The following is a 21,271-nucleotide window of genomic DNA, read 5'->3' as shown; positions in this document are numbered from 1 at the left end:
CAAAAGAATTTTCAAATCGAGGGCTCGAAAATGAATTTGTTGGGTAAACATTGGTCACAATATTAGATTTGTTAATTTTTATCAAAAGGATTTCAGATCTTTAGAATCTTTATCGCCAATTATAATAAAGTAGGATACCACATAATATTCGCTTCCTACAGCGATTTTTATTTTTATATCCTCAGCCATATGGCTACAGAGGGTGTATATCATTTGATACGGCCAAAAGTGACTTATCGAAATAACGGTTTTAGACCCTAGTTCTCTTTGGACCAAACCCGTTTCAGGACATTTGGAGTCAATCTAGCGATTTCTGTCTCGAAGGAAGTATCCGATTTGGTCCAAATCGTAATATTATTATAAAATATTATTATAAAACTTAGATCGTGTTCGCAGATTGAACCACTCGGTCCACTACTTCTGGTACCTCTCCCATAACGATTGTAGAGATCGGACCATTACTTCTGGTACCTCCCGCACATACGGCTCAAGATTTTGAAAAACAAAACTTTCTGGTACCTCGCCCCCAAAGGATCACAATTTTAATACTTTCATCTGTCATAACTTGCGAAACAATTCAGCGATTCTTTACAACTTGCTATATCTAAATATTTCTCTCAACCAGAAACCTGAAATAAATACGAGTATGGATTTTATGATTTCGCATAAAAATGGATATAAATGTTCGATTGTCTTGTAATTTTGCCGATACCAATATTTATACCCTACACCACATAGTGGTAAGGGTATTATGTCTTTGTGCATTTGTTTGTAACAGGGATAAGGAAGCCCATAGTTACTTTTAGGGATCTTTATAGAATAGGTTGATTTATGCATGTCAGTCCGTCTGCCCGTGCGTCCGTCCATGTATTCTTGTGAACAAAATGCAGGTCGCACATTTATTATCCTATTGAGATGAAATTTTGCAAACAATGTTTGTTTGGCTCAAGAACGAACCCTATTGAAATTGGTGATAATCTGTTCAGATATAGCTATAGCTACCATATATATGTTTTAACCGATTTGGGAATTTAAAGTCTTTCACAAGCGTAATAAGCATTCCACAACAATGATGTTAGATATCAAAATTCAGCTCTGAAATAAGTGTATTAAATTTTGTCAAGATCGGTTCAGATTTGGATATAGCTCCCATATATATCCTCAAGCGATATTGGGTTAATTGCGCACCAAATGGCTAATATCAGCCCAATTAGAGTGAATTTTGGCATATCCGACCGAATTCAGTCTAGCAGCAAGTACATTAAATTCGGTGAAAATCGGTACAGATATAGCTATAGCTTCATCCGATTTGGTATTTAAGTCCCTCAAATTCGTACTATGCATTCGACATCAATGATATTTGGTACCAAATATTTTATAGAGATCGGAAATACCTCTGCAAATTTCATCAAGAGCGCTTCTGATTTGGGTATAGGTCTCATATATATCTTTAACCGATTTCGGGTTTATTGTGTACCAAATCGCCAATATAAGTCCTAATGACCTGAATTCTGGTACATCCGACCGAATTCAGTCTAGAAGAAAGTACATCAAATTTGGAGAAAATCGATTCAGATATAGATATACATATATCCCATATATATGTTTCATCCAAGTTCTGGTTCGAAGCAAATGAATGAAGCGCTGGTTTTTAGGATGAATTCAGTCGTAATTACCAAAACTCTATCCATTTGCTACCAGATATCAGCGTCAAATATTGTCAAGATCTGTTCAAATTTCGATATAGGTCCCATATATATCATTAACCGATTTCGGGTTAATTGTGCACCAAATGACCAAAATAATAATCTACTAAATTATGATCTACTTCAAATAAATGCTTTTGTTACGGCAGCTCTACTAAATGTGCATAGTGGTGTAGAGTATCATATAGTCGGCCCCGCCCGACTTTTGACTGTTTTATCTGCATTAAATCATGTATGAAAATGGAATACGTCGGTCGTGGTTCCTCACATACATTTTAACATTTTCTAATAATTATCTCCTTTTTTACAAAAAGTGAAAGAAGCAGTCGATATAGTCCAAACCTCTTCGTACGCCGCAAAAATTATATCATATTTTTTTAAGTCTGATAAGAAATGGACAATATTGGCCTGGCCCATTATTTTGAGCAATTATAACAGAAGTCAAAATATATATATAAATATTCGAACATTGGCTGAGGGTATAAATCTATCAGCAAACCCGACTGATAATTTTTAACTTGTTTTCAGGCAGGGACAGACATACAGGCGGACGGACGTGACCCAAATGTCCTGGAGAAGATTTCGTCCAAATAGATATGGGGTCTGAAATGGTATATAACCTCCGATTCTTTTAGCCTATAGGGTATAGTGAAAAGTTAATATTAAATGCCTTTGTGTTTTTATTTTTCTAATACCTAATTTTCAATATTATTATTTTATGGCAATATTTTATGGCAATGACATTAGTAAAAATTGAAAGAAAAAGCAGTCTCAAGCTGATAATTGTGATATCTTTTGTTAAATTTGCATTTTATTGCAATTTCGCTTTGTTTTCTCTTTTTATTCCCAACTGCATCACTGCCGCCATATTCCGCACAATAAAAACAAAGAACGCCGTCAACTTGTTCTTAAAGATTATTTCAACAAATTCTGCTCTTCATATGCATGTCAGATGGCGTAGAAGTTCGCCTCAAATGTAATGCAATGCAATTTTTATCTTATCACTGTTTGTAAAACGTGACGTTGATGGCGGGAACGCTGTGACGAGCGAGCAAGCGAGAACTTTTAAAGAAATTAAAGTTATTCCCCCAGTAGATAAATTCGAGTGACAACAAAAGAATACTTGGCGTTTTTTACATTTACTTGTTGGTATGCAATTATTAATGTTTTGTTCAATTACAACTTGGAATTGATGCCATACATGAGGGAAACATTAAAAAAAATAGCTAAGTTCGTCCGGTCCAAACTTTTAATACCGTTCATCATTTGGAAGGGACTTGATAAAATTAAACAAACAAAATTACGAAAAATTTCGTTGTTTTTTATCATAGGCTGTAGTACCTATTAAGATCTTCAAATACGAAATTTGAATCGATTCGGGTGAATAATGTCTTTAAAATAATCAAAATACCGAACATCGGGATGTACCGTTATATGGAGGCTATACGAAGACGCGGACCTGCAAAGACAATTTTCTGTCACAGGCTGTAGTATGCATAACGAACTTCGAAATTCTTAGACATAGACTGTAACACCCATTACAAGCTTCGAATAAAAAATTGAAACAATTCGGGTGCATAATGGCGCTAAAATCATCAAAATACCTAATATCGGGAGGTACCGTAATAGGGGGGCTATACGAAAACGTGGACCGACCTTGCTCATTTACGAACTTAACCTAGCTATTGGCAGAATACATATGTGCATGTGTGCAAAATGCTTGCCTTCTATCTATATTCGTTCGAAAGATAGCGTGTTTACAACAGAAAGACAGACGGACACACAGGCAGTCGGACATCGCTAAATCGTCTTCGAATTTTACACTGATCCAGAATATATCTATTTTGTAGGGTCTACCATGAATATTTCGAGGAGTAACAAACGAAATTACAAAGCTATCCATAGAATGGTGGAGGGTATAAAAAACCAAGAGGGCGACCCATCAGGGAGAAAGTCAGTTAAACCCTTCAAATGATCGGCACTTTGGTATTTTTAGTGCCAAACTTGCTTTGCAAAATACTCCAGACACAAGAGTCCAACGGATTGGTGTCCGGAGATTTTAGTGGCCATTGTGCGCTGGAAATAAAGCGAAGAACCTCATTTTGTAACCATTATTGGGTGGCGCACGTGCTGGGTGCGATGGTGCTGAGTCTTGTTGGAATGTTCAAGGTCTGCGGCCAAAATGTTTGCGTGCCCAAGACTTTATTACACGCTCCAGAATATTTTCGCGATAATATTCGGCATTTATTCTGATGATAAGGGGGATTAACACGATCGGAGAGCTACCATCGGCTGTTATGGCGGCCTACATCATCACCATGGCCGACGCTTGAGTTCTGGTGGCCAACTGAAGGTGCAAATTTTCAGCTGACCTTTACAAACTGTTGGACAACGAATGTTTTCTCATCGGAAAAAACCAAATTCGGCAGTTCACTACTTTCGGCCACTTTAGCTATTTTGAGTCTATTTTATTCTGGTTCCGTTGTAAGTTCTTGCACTTTTTGGAATTTCAATGGCTTTACCCCGAGCTCAGTTTTCAATATTTGCCGAATGGAATATTGCGATATGTTCAGCTCACGAACCATTTTTCGGTCACTACGACGCGGGTTCAAGTCGCTTCTTTACTTTTCGAACCATTTCTGCTGATGTTCCTGTTTTCTTCCGTCCACTTCCTTGCACATTTAAATGCTGGAGTGCTCTAACCGTTGTATGGAGGCTATACGATATCGTGGACCTATGAGGACAATAATCTTCCAGGGGATTAGGTATTCAGAAATAACTTCTTGTGTGGATTTTCAGATAATTCCGTTGGAAAATGTGGCTAAAATCATAAAAATACCGAATATCGGGGGGTTCCGTTGCATGGGAGCTATACGATTTTGTGGACCGATATAGCACATCTTCGAACTTGACCTGCCTGCGGACAAAAGACTGATTTGTGCAAGATTTTAGCTACCTATCTTTATTCTCTACCTATCCAGGGGATTAGGTATTCAGAAATAACACCTTGTGTGGATATTCAGACAATTCCGTTGGAAAATGTGGCTAAAATCATGAAAATACCGAATATCGGGGGGTTCCGTTGTATGGGAGCTATACGATTTTGTGGACCGATATACCCCATCTTCAAACTTGACCTGCCTGCGGACAAAAGACTGATTTGTGCAAAATTTTAGCTACCTATCTTTATTCGCTCCGACTCTAGCGTGATTACAACAGACGGACAGGGTTAAATCGTCTCAGAATTTTACGCTGGTCAAAAATATATATACATTGTTGGGTCCAAAGTTATTATTTCGATGAGTTACAAATGGAATAACGAATATACCCCCCATAGAATAGTGGAGGGTATAAAAAGCAAAGAGGGCGACCCATCAGGGAGGGAATAAATATAAAATAATTAAATAAATAAATTATGAATAGTCAGTTAAACCTTTCAAATAATCACAAAACCCACAACTGGATCCATTCAAAAATATGAATTTTGGTCGCTTGAAAAATTGTGTTTTCAGTTTTATTTCGTTATAGAGAAAAGTTCGTCAAAGGAAATTTAATACAGAGAAACCCGATTGTATTTATTGCATTTTATGTAGAAATTCACTTATTTAAGCGATTATTAGCTCAACTTGTAATTTCCATAAAATGCCATTATTTTTGCCGATTAGATATTAGATTAGATTTCCATTTGTGGCTTTTCTGTTCATTTTTTTGTTTTATAACTATTCTATTAGTCACTTTTCTTATCTTAGCTAATATATAGATGTGGAAGCTATTATAATATTAATTAATTATTAAAATATTAATAATAGTTATCATTCTCGCTGACAACTGAACTTAAAAGATATGTGTTTCAAAAATGTTTCTTATTTTCCTCCTGAGGGATATAAATACAATAGTTTATCCTTAATGCTCCACATGGTAACACCAAAACTCTTAGATGCGCAACAAGTTGTCTTGCAACTTCTTTCAATAATAAACAAATAAAAATGAGATTCATTTACTACATGTTGTGTTGTGTTTGAAGTGAATAACTTCGACTAAATTTGCACAAAACAAACGATGACAAACATATGAGGATGAGTATGAGTATGAGCTTCAAATATTAAGTGTTTCAACTTGCAACCTCCAAAACCACCTCAAAGTTTGAGGTATCAAGGCGTAAGGACTGTTCCAGTACAACATTGGTATAGTGAACAATAGTTTTGAGAATTGCGATAGTTCTTCCATGCGGTCAAATATTAATTCAAACTGGGATGTTATTGAGTTGGTAAGTGTTGGCAAGCAATGCATAAAAAATTATTCATAAATATATGAAGAGACCAATAAGGAAAAGTCAAAAGTCGGCCTGAAATCGGATTAAAAATATGTATGGGAGCTATATCCAAATCTTAGCCGTTCTCGATAAAATTTGGGAAAGATATATCCAAGCTCTATATGATGTCTGGTACCATTGTTGTCGAATGCGTATTACGAATTAGAGGGACTTAAAACGGAAAAAATATTTTAATATATATTTTTGTTTAACTTGTAACATCTTATGTTTTCCATCCACCATATATAAATATTTATATGTATTCTTCATCATCATTAGATTCTATGTTGATTTAACCATATCCATCCGTCTGTGAAAATCACTTTAAATATATATTTAAGTTTTGGTATAAACTAAACTTTGGTATAAATAAATAACTGTACCCCCAGATATTCGGTATTTTGTGGCTTTGTTTTCAAATTTCGAGTTCGTAAAAGGTATTATTATTATTATCAAATTCTCTATGCAGTTTCAAGTCTACGGATAGCCTCAATATAAGGGTACCACCTATATTCGGTATTCTGATGATTTTAGGGACAGTGTTCAACGGATTCATTTTAAAGTTGGAATAGAAAATTTTCTACATTGGGCTACATATAACAGTATCTAACAATGTTCGGTATTTTAATAATTTATGCGAAATTTTTCGACAGACTTTTTTTAAATTTGGTATTTGAAGTTCGTAATGGGTACTACTTTCTATGACAGGAAATTACCAATACAAATCCACCAATACAAATCCACGGTTTCCTTTATAACTTTACGAAGTTATCTTCTGGACGAAGATACTATGTTATTTCTTCTAATACACAAATAAATAAAAAAATAAAGAAAAACAAATTTTACTCTATAAATTAGCAGGACTGTGGGGTCGAACCATTTTATACCAGACTATGAAGCCATATTTTTGAGTAATTCCGACTCCGTTTCGACTCCAAAAACAAAATTAAATATTTCCAATTCCATCGATTATTTTTTACTAGTATATATATATATATATATATATATATATATATATATATATATATATATATATATATATATATATGTATATATATATATATATATATATATATATATATATATATATATATATATATATATATAAACTAGAGTTGTTCCAAAGAGATAATATAATATTTGGCTTGGACCAAATTCGTACACATTGTATAATTTAAAGTACTTCTAGACATTAATATTTTCTATGCATTCCTTTACTTTTTTCCCATTAGTGGCCTATTTGGCGTACTTTTACAGATATATATATATATATATATATATATATATATATTACTGTTTTTTATTTGTAAAGTGAAGTGCCTCTGGACTTTTATTTTATTTTTGTGAATATTGTAGATCAGACTATGTACCTTAAGATTTAAAAAAAAAAGTTTGCCACTCTGTAAGGAAAATCTCGGTCTTGGCGAAGATTATTATTTTTATCAAGACAATGATCCGAAACACAAGGCTTATGAAGTATGTTGATGGGTGCATTGGAAGAATGGCAAAAATTGAACCTCGCTTTTGCGAAGAACTTGGTAAAGGTATGTATTCGTAAAAGTACGCCAAATAGGCCACTAATGGGAAAAAAGTAAAGGAATGCATAGAAAATATTAATGTCTAGAAGTACTTTAAATTATACAATGTGTACGAATTTGGTCCAAGCCAAATATTATATTATCTCTTTGGAACAACTCTAGTTTAGTAAAAACTTAGATTTTTTCGAAATTTTTTCCAGAGGTAGGTATTTTTTCCCTGATCCCGGGAAACTATTTTTTTCTTGGGGGACGGATCCGGGACCCCAGATTTTTGACCCGAAAGTCCGGGATCAAGACCCCGCCTGGACCCGGATCCACTTACCCGATATAGACAATATGGGTATCGAGCTTATGAAAATACCTATCCAACAAGTGGTCACATGAAGTTGTCATGGTTCGGAAGTTATTGTCAAATTATCGATTTTTTGGACCCGGATTTTTTGTGAAACCCCCAAAAAGTCAAAAAAGAGCCCATTATGGGGGTCAACAAAATTGTTTCCAAATTATAGCTGACACTCTTACCTTTCCAAAATGCTACAATTTGTGCTAATACCTTTTTCGGTTCCAGAGATATGGGTCTTTCCATCCGCATAACCCGATTCTAACCAGTTCATTACAATGATGTTTTTAATAAAAAAAGTGTTTATTTCGCGTAGCAGTCGTCGGAATAACAAAAGTTTTCTAAATTTGGCACTTTTTGTAAATAGCCGGCCTTCGGCCGGGGCTTGAGATTTTCACCTATGGGTATGTCCGACACCGGCTAACGCGAACAAAAGGTTCATAATTTCGGCACTTTTTGTAAATAGCCGGCCTTCGGCCGGGGCTTGAGATTTTCTCCTCTAGGTATGTCCTACACCGGCTAACGCGAACCAAAGTTTTCTAAATTGGATACCTTTTGTAAGTAGCCGGCCTTCGGCCGGGGCTTGAGATTTTCTCCTCTGGGTATGTCCTACACCGGCTAACGCGAACCAAAGATTTCTGAATTTCATTCTTACGCAAAATATACCTTTTTTTTATTGAAAACATAGTTTTAATGAACTGGTTAGAATCGGGTTATGCGGATGGAAAGACCCATATCTCTGGACTCAGTAAAGGTATTAGCACAAATTGAACCTTTTTGGAAAGGTAGAAGTGTCAGCTATAATTTGGCATCAATTTTGTTGTCCCCCATAATGGACCCTTTTTTGACTTTTTGGGGGTTTTATAAAAAATCCGGGTCCAAAAAATCGATAATTTGACTATAACTTCCGAACCGTAACATCTTACCCCATCATGTTGGATAGGTATTTTCATAAGCTTTCCAGCGATACCCATATTGTCTATATAGTGGATCCGGGTCTAGTCGGGGTCTCAAACCCGGACTTTCGGGTCAAAAATCTCCCCAGGTCCCAGGTTCGTCCCCCATGAAAAAAATAGTTTCCCAGGATCATGGTTAAAATACCTACCACTGAAAAAATTTTCGAAAAAATTGAAGAGTTTTTACTTAACTAGAGTTAAGCCATCTCTTTTAAAATTTATTTATTTATTTCTTTAAATGAATTAAAAATGTTGATTTTTGCTTTTTAATTATACTTATTATGGTACTGTAAAAAATGTAAAACATTTTTTTTGGTAAATTTTGAAAAATACAAATTTTCCTTTAGATATACGAGTTTCGCTTGGAGCTACTGTACACTGTATTTAAAGCTTTAGAATTTTATTATAACCAAGATCTCAAGTTTCTCAATATTTTAGGTGTGAGAAATTTACTCAAAAATACCTTTCTGTTCATTTATGGCTCGTTTAACAAAATACAATAGCAAAAACTCGTATACACCTTCTCATGTTTAGTCTTCATTCAACAGCACGTTTGATTGTCAATATGTTCGACATACATGTTTGAGTTGCAACGACAACTTGTTCACGAGTTCATTCTCTCCATTCGCATTCATTCTCAAATTTGTTTGAATTCAGTTCAGTTTGTTTTGTTCGTTATATCGGTTCAGCAGCGGGTGTGCGCGTATTTTGTATCTGTGAGATAAAAAAAAAATTGGAAATCCAAAACAAAAAAAATATTTACAGAGCGTGGAGAGTAAATGAAAAAAAAACCAATTCGTTTGGGCAGTGAGTGTGTGATGAAAATCAAATGAGAAGATCTGATAAATAAATTTTGCGAAAAATTCAATCAATTTAACGAAAACAAAAATCAAAAAAAAAAAAAAAAATCAATTCGATTTGTATCGGCGCTTGCATTCAATTAAAAGTCATTTCGTGCGTGGAAAATTGCCTTCAAATTTATGTGGATTTAATTGGCAAGCAAAAACACAAAGTAAATAAAGTATGTTGAAATTTATTATTTATAACAAAAAGGCAATTATGACAAAAATTTTGGGAAGTTAATTTAATTGGAAACAATATTAAAATGCAACGAATGTGTATGTGTGTGTGTGTGTTTTGGACACAATTTTTCCAAATATTGTAAATAGTGCAAATGAAAGCAAAATATTATTAGAAAGACAACAAAGATAACAGCGCGAAAAAGATAATCAAAATCAACAGTGTCCACCAAAGATAAGAGAGCCTGATTGTAAATCGTTTAAAATACTTATAAAATATTCATTACAAATTTTGTTTTTTTTTTCATTCGTGCAAAAAAATTTAATAAAATTATACTCTAATTGATAAAATATACCTACTAAGAATAATCATAAAAAATTGAGAAGAAATAGAAAAAAGTTTAAACTCAATCCAATTACAAATTGTTAAAAAAAGAATCAGATGACAATGGATTGCAATTATTGTTGGTGTATTTTGAAATGTTGTTGTTTTTTTTCTTGGGTTTGGTATCTAAAACAGATCCATCCTAGTAATGCCACGTTGTATTTATGTTGGTGTGTGTGTGTGAAATTCTGGTTATGTGACTGCAATAACGACTTCTTGTGGCTGCTGGGATATAAATAAATACATCTTCGAAATACTTTATTTACTTTATTTATATTTACTATTTATTGGTGCCAAAGACTTATGGAATGCTATTTTATCTTAATTTTCGGGTTCTACAACTTCCTCTGTAGATTTGAGAAACTCGTAAAATGTCTTTCGAATTGGTGTGGCGGTAAATTTAAAGGGTAAACCCCTATGATTTTGTGGATCCAGTTAGTTCTTGTAAACGAAATTAATAGAAACCTCTTAGAAAGTACCAGTCGCTTTTCCGACAGACTTATACCCATAGTCTATGACAAAACTGTGCAATACAAAAAACTATTACAAAAAAAAAAAAAAAAAAAAACAGTAAGGAAAACTCAAAAGTCGGGCGGGAACGACTATATGATAACCTAAACCAGTATGCATATTTAGTAGAGTTCCCGTAACCAAATAATTTATTTCAAGTAGATCATACAAACTATCAACATTTGGCTTTAGAGCAGTTATAGTTTCCTATAGAGTGCATGATATCACTTGGAGAAGGATTATATTAAAACAAGTTAAAAAGCAGAATACTCTTCACCATATGAAAAGAATTTGGAAAATTTCAAAAAAAAAAAATCCGATAAAATCTATCGGAGCTATACGAAGACCTGGACCTGCATAGAGAATTTTTTGTCACAGGCTGTAGCATCCATTACGAACTTCAAATACGACATCTCTAACAATTTCGGTGAGTATTGTACCTAAAATCGTCAAAATGCCGAATATAGGGAGGTACTGATATATGGGGTCTATACGAATACCTGGACCTGCATAGACTATTTTCTGTCACCCACTGTAGTTCCCATTACGAACTCTAAATGCGTAATTTCAAACTACTCCGGTGAATAATGACGCTAAAATCATCAAAATACCGAATATTGGGAGGTACCGTTATATGGAGGCTATACGAAGACATGGACCTGCATACAAACCTTGTCATAGGCTGTAGTACCCATTACGAACTTTAAATATGAAATTTGAAATAATTCCGGTAAATAATGTCGTTAAAATCACTAAAATACCGAATATCGGGAGGTCCTGTTATATGGGGGCTATACGAAAACGTGGATTGACGTGGCCCTACTGCTAAGCTATGCATGTATGCAAAATTTTAGCCTTCTATCTCAACTCGTTCGAAAGATAGCGAGATTACAACAGACGGACAGACAGACAGACAGACGGACAGACAGATGATCAAGAGTATTTCGAGGAGTTACAAACGGAATAACAAAATTAATATACTCTCCATAGTATGGTGGAGGGTATAAAAATATATATCGGAGCCGAGTGTACGTCCAGAAATTTGACTAATATTAGCCATCATTTGCACAATAAACCTGAAATCGGATTAGGGAAATATATGGACTATATCCAAATCTTAGTCGTTTTCGATAAGATATCTGGTACCAAAGATAATTCTTGTGGAGTGCATATAACGCATGTGAGGGACTTAAAACCCCAAATCGTATGAAACATATATGTGGGAGCTATAGCTATATCTGAACCGGTTTTCTTCAAATTTGATGTACTTGCTTCTAAACTGAATTCGGTGGTATGTACTAAAATATAAGTCATTAGGACTTATACTCGCCATTTGGTGCACAATTAGCCCGAAACCGGTCGAAGATATATAGGATCTACATCTAAATCTCATCCGATTATCACCAATTTCAATAGGGTTCGCCCTTGGGCCAAACAAATATTGTTTGAAAAATTTCATCTCAATCGGATAATAAATGCGCCCCGCATTTTGTTCACAAGAATACATGGACGGACGGACGGACGGACGGACGGACGGACTTAAGAACGTTTGGCCGAAGAAACCGAAACTATTTTTGGGGGTTTCATCTACCAACGGCTTCTACCAAGTCCACTTGGAATCTTCTGGCTGTTGGACCGTTAATTTAAAAAACAAATTTGCAACGAATTCAGAAGAAGTGATAGATTTGTCGGAAATAGTTAGAGATTTTTTTAAAACCCAAAATTGCAAAGAAATTTATTTCTTTTAATGCATCAACTCGAAAAAAGGTCATTGTCTTTGGTAACATTTTGGTATGTTCGGTATGTATGTATGTTCGGTATTTTAGCGTACGCTATTTTAGCGATATTATTCCCCGGAATTGTTTCAAATTTCTTCTTTGAAGTTCCTAATAGGTACTACAGCCTGTGACTGAAAATTGCCTATGCAGATCCACGTCTTCGTATAGTGCCCTTTATTTCAGTACCTCTCTATATTTGGTATTTTGATGATTTTAGCTACATTATTCGCCGGAATTTTTTTCAAATTTCGTATTTGAAGTTCCTACAATCTATGACAGAAATTTGTGTATGCAGGTCCACGTCTTTGTATAGTCCTTATACAATGGAACCTTTCATTGTTCGGTATTTTATTCACCGGAATTACATAAATTAAAGTTCGCAACGGGTTCTGCAGCCTTTGACAAAAAATTACTTATGAAGGACGATTATTATTTATTTCTGATAAAAGGGATTTCATTTGGAAGGTATTTTCTACGGATTTTTTTCCTTTTTATACCCTCCACCTTGGAAAGGAGGGTATATTAACTTTGTCATTCCGTTTGTAACATCCTTAAATATTCGTCGTAGACCCCATAAAGTATATATATTCATAATCAGCATAAAATTCTAAGTCGATGTTGAAATCACGATACAGCCCACATTATTTGACGTAGAGTGCCAAAATTTAGCAGAGCAATTGGTATTGTGTCTAGGATGGTTAGTATTGAAAATGAGATATATCGGTCCACGTTCTGGTATAGTCCCCATATAACGGTACCTCCCGATATTCGGTATTTTGATGATTTATGCCACATTTTTTCACGGATTTGTCTGAAAATTGGTATTTGTAGGTCATAACGGGTCCCTGTACGTGTGGCAAAACATTGCATGTATAGGTCCACGTTTTGGTATAGCTCCCATATAATGGTACCTCCCGATATTCGATATTTTGATTATTTTTGCCACATTTTTTTAACGGATTTGTCTAAAAATTGGTATTTGTTGGTCATAATGGGTTCCAGCTCCGGTGGCGAAACATTGCATATATGGGTCCATGATTTGGTATAGCCCCCATATAATGGTACCTCCCGATATTCGATATTTTGATTATTTTTGCCACATTTTTTTAACGGATTTGTCTAAAAATTGGTATTTGTTGGTCATAATGGGTTCCAGCTTCGGTGGCGAAACATTGCATGTATGGGTCCATGATTTGGTATAGCCCCCATATAACGGTACCTCCCGATATTCGGTATTTTGATGGTTTTTGCCACATTTTTTTCACTGATTTGTCTAAAAATTGGTATTTGTGAGTCATAATGGGTCCTAGTTCGTGTGGCGAAACATTGTATGTATAGGTCCACTTTTTGGTATAGTCCCCATATAACGGTACCTCCCAATATTCGGTATTTTAATGATTTTTGACACATTTTTTTCACGAATTTCACTGAAAATTGGTAGTTGTAGATCATAATGGGTCCCAGTTCGTGTGGCGAGTCATTGCAATTATAGGTACACGTTTTGGTATAGCCCCCATATAACGGTACCTCCCGATATTCGGTAATTTGATGATTTTTGCCACATTTTTTTCACGTATTTGTCTGAAAATTGGTATTTGTAGGTCATAATAGGTTCTAGCTCCGTTGGCGGAACCTTGCATGTGTAGGTCCACGTTTTGGTATAGCCCTCATATAACGGTACCTCCCGATATTCGGCATTTTAATGGTTTTTGCCACATTTCTTCTAATTTTTCCTTTACCCTAAGGTGGAGGGTATTAAAAGTTTGGCCCGGCCGAACTTAATGTTTTTTTTTTTACTTGTTGAAATTTTTTAAGTTCCTTTTATGTGTCTATGTATGTGTCTAATGTATTACGTCATAAAAACTAGATTTTTAAAAATGTTACTATCATTTTTGGCAATGTTTTCTATGTTGGAAGAATCGGATGTCCGGATATATAGTAGACTATAGTCGATTAACTTCTGCTAAACTCTGATTAAGTCCAATTTCCTATTAGGGTTCATATTTGTTTTTGAAGTATCTAGTTTTAGTCACTTTCATACTGGCAACCTCAAGTACCATAACCGATCATTTTTAATGTGTGTGTGCGTATCTGGTATTTCCAAAAGGAAATTAATTTTTCAATCCAATTTAGTTGAAGATCATTTCAAATTAAACTTTGTACCCATAGCTTCTTAAGTTTCAAACGACTCAGGTTTTTGATGTGCTTCCATTATTCTTCTTCTTCTTCTTTCCATATGTTCCTATGGGTGTATTGGTGTAATTCCAATTATTGTTGTTGTTATTCTATTTTTGCAATTGCCTTTTTCGTGGCTGCTGGAATATAAAATGTGTGCATCTTTAGGATACTTTCTGACGGCGCGCTGATATTATCGAGATATCGACAATGGTTAAAGTCGGTCGGTTGGTAGGTTGGTTTCCCCAATAGTTGTGAAGCATTTGCAAGAGTATGTGTGTTGGAGCATCACATACACGTTCACACACATTTGATTTCTGCCAACATTTCTTGTTGGGTTCCTTCTTTTTTGTTGTTGTTACTTTTTTCTTTTTTTGTTGTTGTTTTTATTACTACAACATCAAATCAAATCCACAAAAAAACTCGTTTTGTTGTTGTTATTGTCCGCGCCGTTGTTGTTGCTGCTGTTTTATGCGCGCTCGTTTCTGTGCTTAATGTTTTTATCTGATTATGAACAAGATTTATTTTTTCTTCGATACGGATGGAGATGAAGATAGAGACCCAGAGCCAACAGTTGTTGTGGTTCTGGTTTTGCAAATTTAATGTTATTGCTGTTGATTTGGTGGCGGCGCTTTTTTCGCTCCGCTTCTTCTCATACTTGGTTTATGTTGTTTTCTATGCAAGCGAGTGAGAGTTTACCCTACAGTGTTTAAATGACGAATTTTTATATCCTTCACGTATATACCCCATATATAACGGTAACTCACGGTATTCGGTATTATGATAATTTTACCTAAATTTTTCAATGGAATTGTCTAAGTCCTTTCTGAGCTGGAAGAGAAATGTCTATATAGGTTCACGATATCGTGTAGCCCACATACAACGGTAGCCCCCGATATTCGATATTCTGCTGATTTTAAGTACGATATTCACCGAAATTGTTTGAAATTTCGTATTTGAAGTTGCTAATAGGTACCACAGTCTGTGACAGAAAATTTTCTATGCAGGTTCAGGTTTTCGTATCGCCCCGATGTAACGGTACCTCCCTATATTCCGTATTTTGATGATATTAGCTACATGATCTGTCGGATTTTTTTTTCAAGTTTCGTATTTGAATATTGTAATGGCTTATCACAAAAATTGTCTGTGCAGGTCGACGTCTTCGTATAGCCCCCCATATAACGGTACCTCCCTATATTCTGTATTTTGATGATTTTAGCGACATTATTCACCAGAGTCGTTTTAAATTACGTATTTAGAGTTCGTAAAGGGATCTTCGTATAGGCCCCATATATCAGTACCTCCCTAAATTTGGTCTTTTGACGAAACCTACCGAGATGACGTATTTGCAGTTCGTAATGGACCGAGAGAATATTGTCTATACAGGTTCAGGTCTTCGTATAGCTTCGATATAACGGTACCTCCCTATATACGGTATAGACCCCAATATAACGGCTATATTCGTTATTTTTAACATTTTATCAGAATTTGTTTAGGGTTTTTATTTTCTGAAAATTTCCAAATTCGTTCCAAATGGTAGAGGGTATTCAAAATTCAGCCCGGACGAACTTACTGCTTTTTAACTTGTTAAGATTTTAACAGAATTTTTAACGGATTTTATTTTTTTTTTTTTTTTTGAGGGTACTCAAATTTTTATAGGTCTATCTATAGAAGAGCTTTAGGGGGTCTTTTATGTATAGAAGACCGTTAGAAGGTCTTCTATGTATGAAGACCCTTAGGAGGTCCTCTATGTATAGAAGACCTTAAGGAGGTCTACTATATGTAGGATACCTTTGGGAGGTATTGTATATATAGAAAGCATTTAGGACTTCTTCTATGTATAGAAGACCTTTACGAGGTCTCCTATGTATGGAATGCCTTTAGGAGATCTTCTATGTATAAAAGACCCTTAGGAGGTCCTCTATGTATAGAAGACCTTTAGGAGGTCTACTATCTATAGAAGACCTTTAGGAGGTGTTCTATCTATAGAAGACCTTTAGGAGGTGTTCTATGTATAAAAAAACCTTTAGGAGGCGTTCTATTTATATAAGACTTTTAGGAAGTCTTCTATGTATTGAAGCCCCTTAGGAGGTTCTCTATGTATAGGGAATCTTTAGGAGGTCTACTCTCTATAGAAGACCTTTAGGAGGCGTTCTATTTATATAAAACTTTTAGGAGGTCTTCTGTGAATAGAAAACCTTAAGGAGGTCTTCTATGTATAAACATCCTCTAGGAGTTCTTCTATCTATAGAAGTCCTTTAGAAGATCTTCCATATGTTGAAGACCTTCTATGTATAGAAGACCTTCAGGAAGTCTTCTATCTATTGAAGAGGTAGAGAAGGCTTTTAGGAGATCTTCTATCTGTAGAAGATTTTAAGAGGCCTTCAACCTATAAAAGGCCTTTAGGAAGTCGGGTGCCTATAGAAGGTCTTTTTTAGGGCCTTTGTCTATAGAAGACCTCTTGGAGCATCTTATTAATGGAAGAACTTCAGGATTTATCCTATTTATAGAAGACCTTTGGGAGATCTTCTATATATAAATTACCTCTATGGATTGTAGGGTTTTTAAAAATCGCTCACATTTCTCATTTCATGACTTCTCCACCATTCTTTTCCCTTCATTCGTAACAAAAAACTTCATTGTTTTTATTTCGATTCTTTCTTTGCATTCATTTTGTGCTATTCTTTTCACGGATTAGGCGGGTTGTTGAGACTTTCAAACATAGCATAAACCTGTTTTTATGCTCTTACACAAAATAATAAAAACATGTACTGGTACTCTCGTTCTCTATCTCTTCTCTCTCTGGCTCATGCAATGAGAAACACCCTCGTCTCGTGATCCCAGTTTCGGATGATCCATCCATCCAACAGAGCTACCAAATACGTTGACTGTGCGTATCCGCCTCTATGACAGGTTCTTTCGACCGCTTGGCGTGTTTACTCTAAACTGGGTTGTTGTAGTTGACTGTGATTTGTTGTTGTTGCAGGCCTAGGTAGTGAAAATAAGAAAAGAAATTATTCTTGATTTTCAATTTTTTGTTTGTTTGTTTGATCGGTGTTTGGTTTGTTTGAAGAGTAGTTGGGTTGTGTTTACAGTTGTTGTTGTTGTTGTTCTTGGGTGTGTTTGTGTCATCAATCTTAAGAGAGTGCAGAAAAACAGGTTTCTTTGTTGTTTATGTTGTATCGAACAAATACAACAATCGTCATTGGCCTTTAACAAACAAAACTAAATGGGAAAACTGCAACAACAACAACAATTCCCTACCCAACGAACACGAAAATGTAATGGATTACACTTTGAGTGAGAAAAACGCCACAAAACTCAAATCATAAACAAACGAATCTCTCTCTAATTTCCCAAACAAACTCCACTTACCGGCCCCATTCCCTCTGTGGAGTTAAACTAACTCAAAATTTCAAACATTCACACACACACACAACTTGTCAAACAACAATAAGTTTGTTTTTTTTTTTGTTGTTGTTGCCGTTGTCAGATTATTTATGCAAATATTGTAAATTTTACTTTGCATACAATTCTTTTTTTTGCAAGAGGTATGGTAAGGGGTGGGGTTGGAATGGTAGTGGTCGTCTGCTACGCAAATATTTAATCTGCTAAAATTATTTGCTCATGTTATTGTCGTTGTTTTTGTTTTTTGCCCATAGCCGATGATGACAACAAATAACATTTTTGTCTTTTTGATATGTCTGACAGATTTTGTGTTTTTTTTGTGATATTTGATTTTGATTTGCATTTATTATTATTTTTAATTAGTTTAGTTAAGCTTCTGTGACATTGTTTGAATTTTATTGAATAAATTTCGGAAAAAGGATTATGAAGTCGCCAAAGGATTGGTGGTGCATGCTGGTGGTAAAAGGGAATGAATATTTTGGTCAATAGGAAAAAATATAAAAATTAAATTCAAAAAAATTGGAAGGCAGGTGTGGTGTTTTCTAAGGAAATAATTGTTTGGTATTCAAAATAAATAAAAACATGTTAAAACCAGTAAACAAAGTCTTAAAGTCGGACGGGGCCGACTTTATGATACCCTACACCACTTTGCTAATTTAGTAGAGCTGCGCATAACAATTAAAAGTTTTTATGGGAGAATTCAACTATAATTATAATTCGAAGTTCATAGGACTAAATATGCCGAAGCATTTGTATCTTTTAAATTCGGACTTGTATTGCCCATTTGGTACACAATTAATTTGAAATCGGATAAAAATATATATGGGAGCTATATCCAAATCGGAACCGATCTCGATAAGAGATATTTCTGAGCTGTATTTGATATATTTGCCTGAATATCGTTGTTACGGAGTGCATATTACGGCTGTGGGAAACAAATAGGACAAGTCGGATGAACAGTATATATGGGAGCTATAGCTATATCTGAACCGATCTTCACCAAATTTGACATACTAGCTTCTAGACTCGTAAGTGTCAAATTTCATCCAATTTGGGCAAATATTAGACGTTTGGTGCACAATCAAAGGTAAATCGGAGGAAGTTATATATGGGAACTATATCCAAATCTGAACCGATCTCGTTAAAATTTGGCAAAGATATTTCTGAGCTGTATTTGATATATTTCCCCAAATATTGTTGTTACAGGGTGCATATTACGGCTGCGGAGGACAAAAAAAAAACAAATCGGATGAACAATATATATGGGAGCTATAGCTATATCTGAACCGATTTCGATCAAATTTGGCATACTTATTTTCAGGTCCAATCTGATCGTACGTGGAAAATTCCATACTATTCGGACTGATATTACACGTTTGGTGCACAATAAAATGCAAATCGGACGAAGATATATATGGGAGCTATATCTAAATTTTGACCGATTATCTCCAATTTCAATAGGGTTCGTCCTTGGGCCAAATACATGATTTGTGCAAAATTTAATCTCAATCGGATAATAAATGCGACCTGCATTTTGTTTACAAAAATACATGGACAGACGGACGGACGGACGGACATGATAAATCGACTCAGAATGTGATTCTATGCAGATCATCAAAAGGAACTATGGATCTATCTCGTTTCCTTTTGCCTGTTACAAACAAATGCACAAAGACATAATACCCTGACCACCTTGTGGTGTAGGGTATAAAGAGGAAATAAAAAAAAATACAAAAATAAGTAAAATTTCTGAATTGAAAATATTCAATCGTTAGAAAATGTTGTTGACTTGATGGAATCATTATTAAATTATTTTAATTTCAATTCTTCTGATTTTCAATTAGTAGTGATTCATATTTATTATTTCCGAACTTTTGGGAGGACAAAACATGTAGCCCAAGGCCATATATCATTTGATAGGGCCAAAAAGGTGCCTCATCGAAATAACGATTTGGACATTTCTAATCGATCCGTTCATCTCTCTGGCCGGAATGGTGATTTTATATTTAAAATATAGTAGTAAATAGTAGTTCGTTTTTTTTTTTTTTTGATGGGCCCTTTATAAAAATTTCTATACCATACAATATCGTGGACCTATATAGACAATACTCTTCCATGGAGCAAAGTTCTCTTAAATTACTCCTTGTGTAGAATTTTCCACAATTCCATTGAAAAATGTGGCTAAAATCATCAAAATACCGTAATATTTGGGTGTTATCCGGTTTCGTGACCCATCTTCGACCTGCCTTCAGACAAAAAGACTAAAATGTGCAAAATTTTAGCTTTCTATCTTAATTCGTATTGGGTACGGGGTAAAGTTAAATTCCGACTCTAAATCATAAATTTCTGCTCTGACTTCGCTTCCCTGAATTTTACAATGTACGCCTGTCTGTTCCAAACATTTTTTCACAGTGATTTTTTCCGTCATGTGACATGTAGCCTAATTCTACAAAGAGAGAGAGAGAGGGAGGAGAGAGAGAAACTTCACTAACCTAATCGGGAAATTCGTACTGACCATCAATGTCCATACCTGATGTCATTCTCCATGAATATTTTGATGTATTACAATCGGAATAGACAAAAACCCTACCCTCCACCCATTTCGGAGTTATAAATGTCATTCTCCATGAATATTTTGATGTATTACAATCGGAATGGACAAAAACCCTACCCTCTACCCATTTCGGAGTTATAAATAAAAAAGATAAATTAATATAAAAAATGATTTATCTAACCCATACCGATTTCATATAATTATATAATACAAACACATTTTGTATTTCTTGGTACAAAAGAATTCTTTGTTCTCAAACTGGTCGCCGGTGCTTTGCTGTAGCTAAGAAAACCTCATCTGTTTATAAAGCCAACATCTAAATGCTTTGTTCGTCAAAGCGTGAGTTCGATCGAAAGAATGTTGATAAATTTGAACTTTACGATAAAAAAAAAACAACAATAAAACGCTAACAAGTTGTGGTATTTTGGTATGGAATTAAGTTCGATTAGAAAAAAAGGCATTTAAGTTATAAGCAACTAATGGAGATATCGCTTAAGTTGAGTTATTGCTTACACGCTTTTCCATTGCAGAAATATTGAACAATGATTTGATTGTGAATTAAAGATAAATAAGAATATTTTTTATTACTC

The 21,271-nt window shown here is 34.8% G+C and overlaps 1 protein-coding gene across 2 annotated transcripts in view; it reads left to right on the top strand.

Annotated features, from left to right (window-relative positions):
- Nucleotides 1–9,532: 9,532 nt before the first annotated feature.
- LOC101892481 (tyrosine-protein kinase Fer) overlaps nucleotides 9,533–21,271 on the top strand; it is a 180,895-nt gene continuing 169,156 nt past the window's right edge. For both annotated transcript variants that reach the window (XM_059122027.1, XM_059122025.1), the window contains exon 1: nucleotides 9,533–9,873. The gene's annotated coding sequence lies outside the window, so the exon portion shown is untranslated. The remainder of the gene's footprint in view (nucleotides 9,874–21,271) is intronic.

The sequence above is a fragment of the Musca domestica genome, unplaced genomic scaffold, assembly GCF_030504385.1.
Source record: "Musca domestica strain aabys unplaced genomic scaffold, Musca_domestica.polishedcontigs.V.1.1 1, whole genome shotgun sequence".
NCBI classification, from domain to species: Eukaryota; Metazoa; Arthropoda; class Insecta; order Diptera; family Muscidae; genus Musca; species Musca domestica.
Note: the sequence above shows the minus strand (reverse complement) of the source record. Positions and strands in the feature narration are given on the sequence as shown.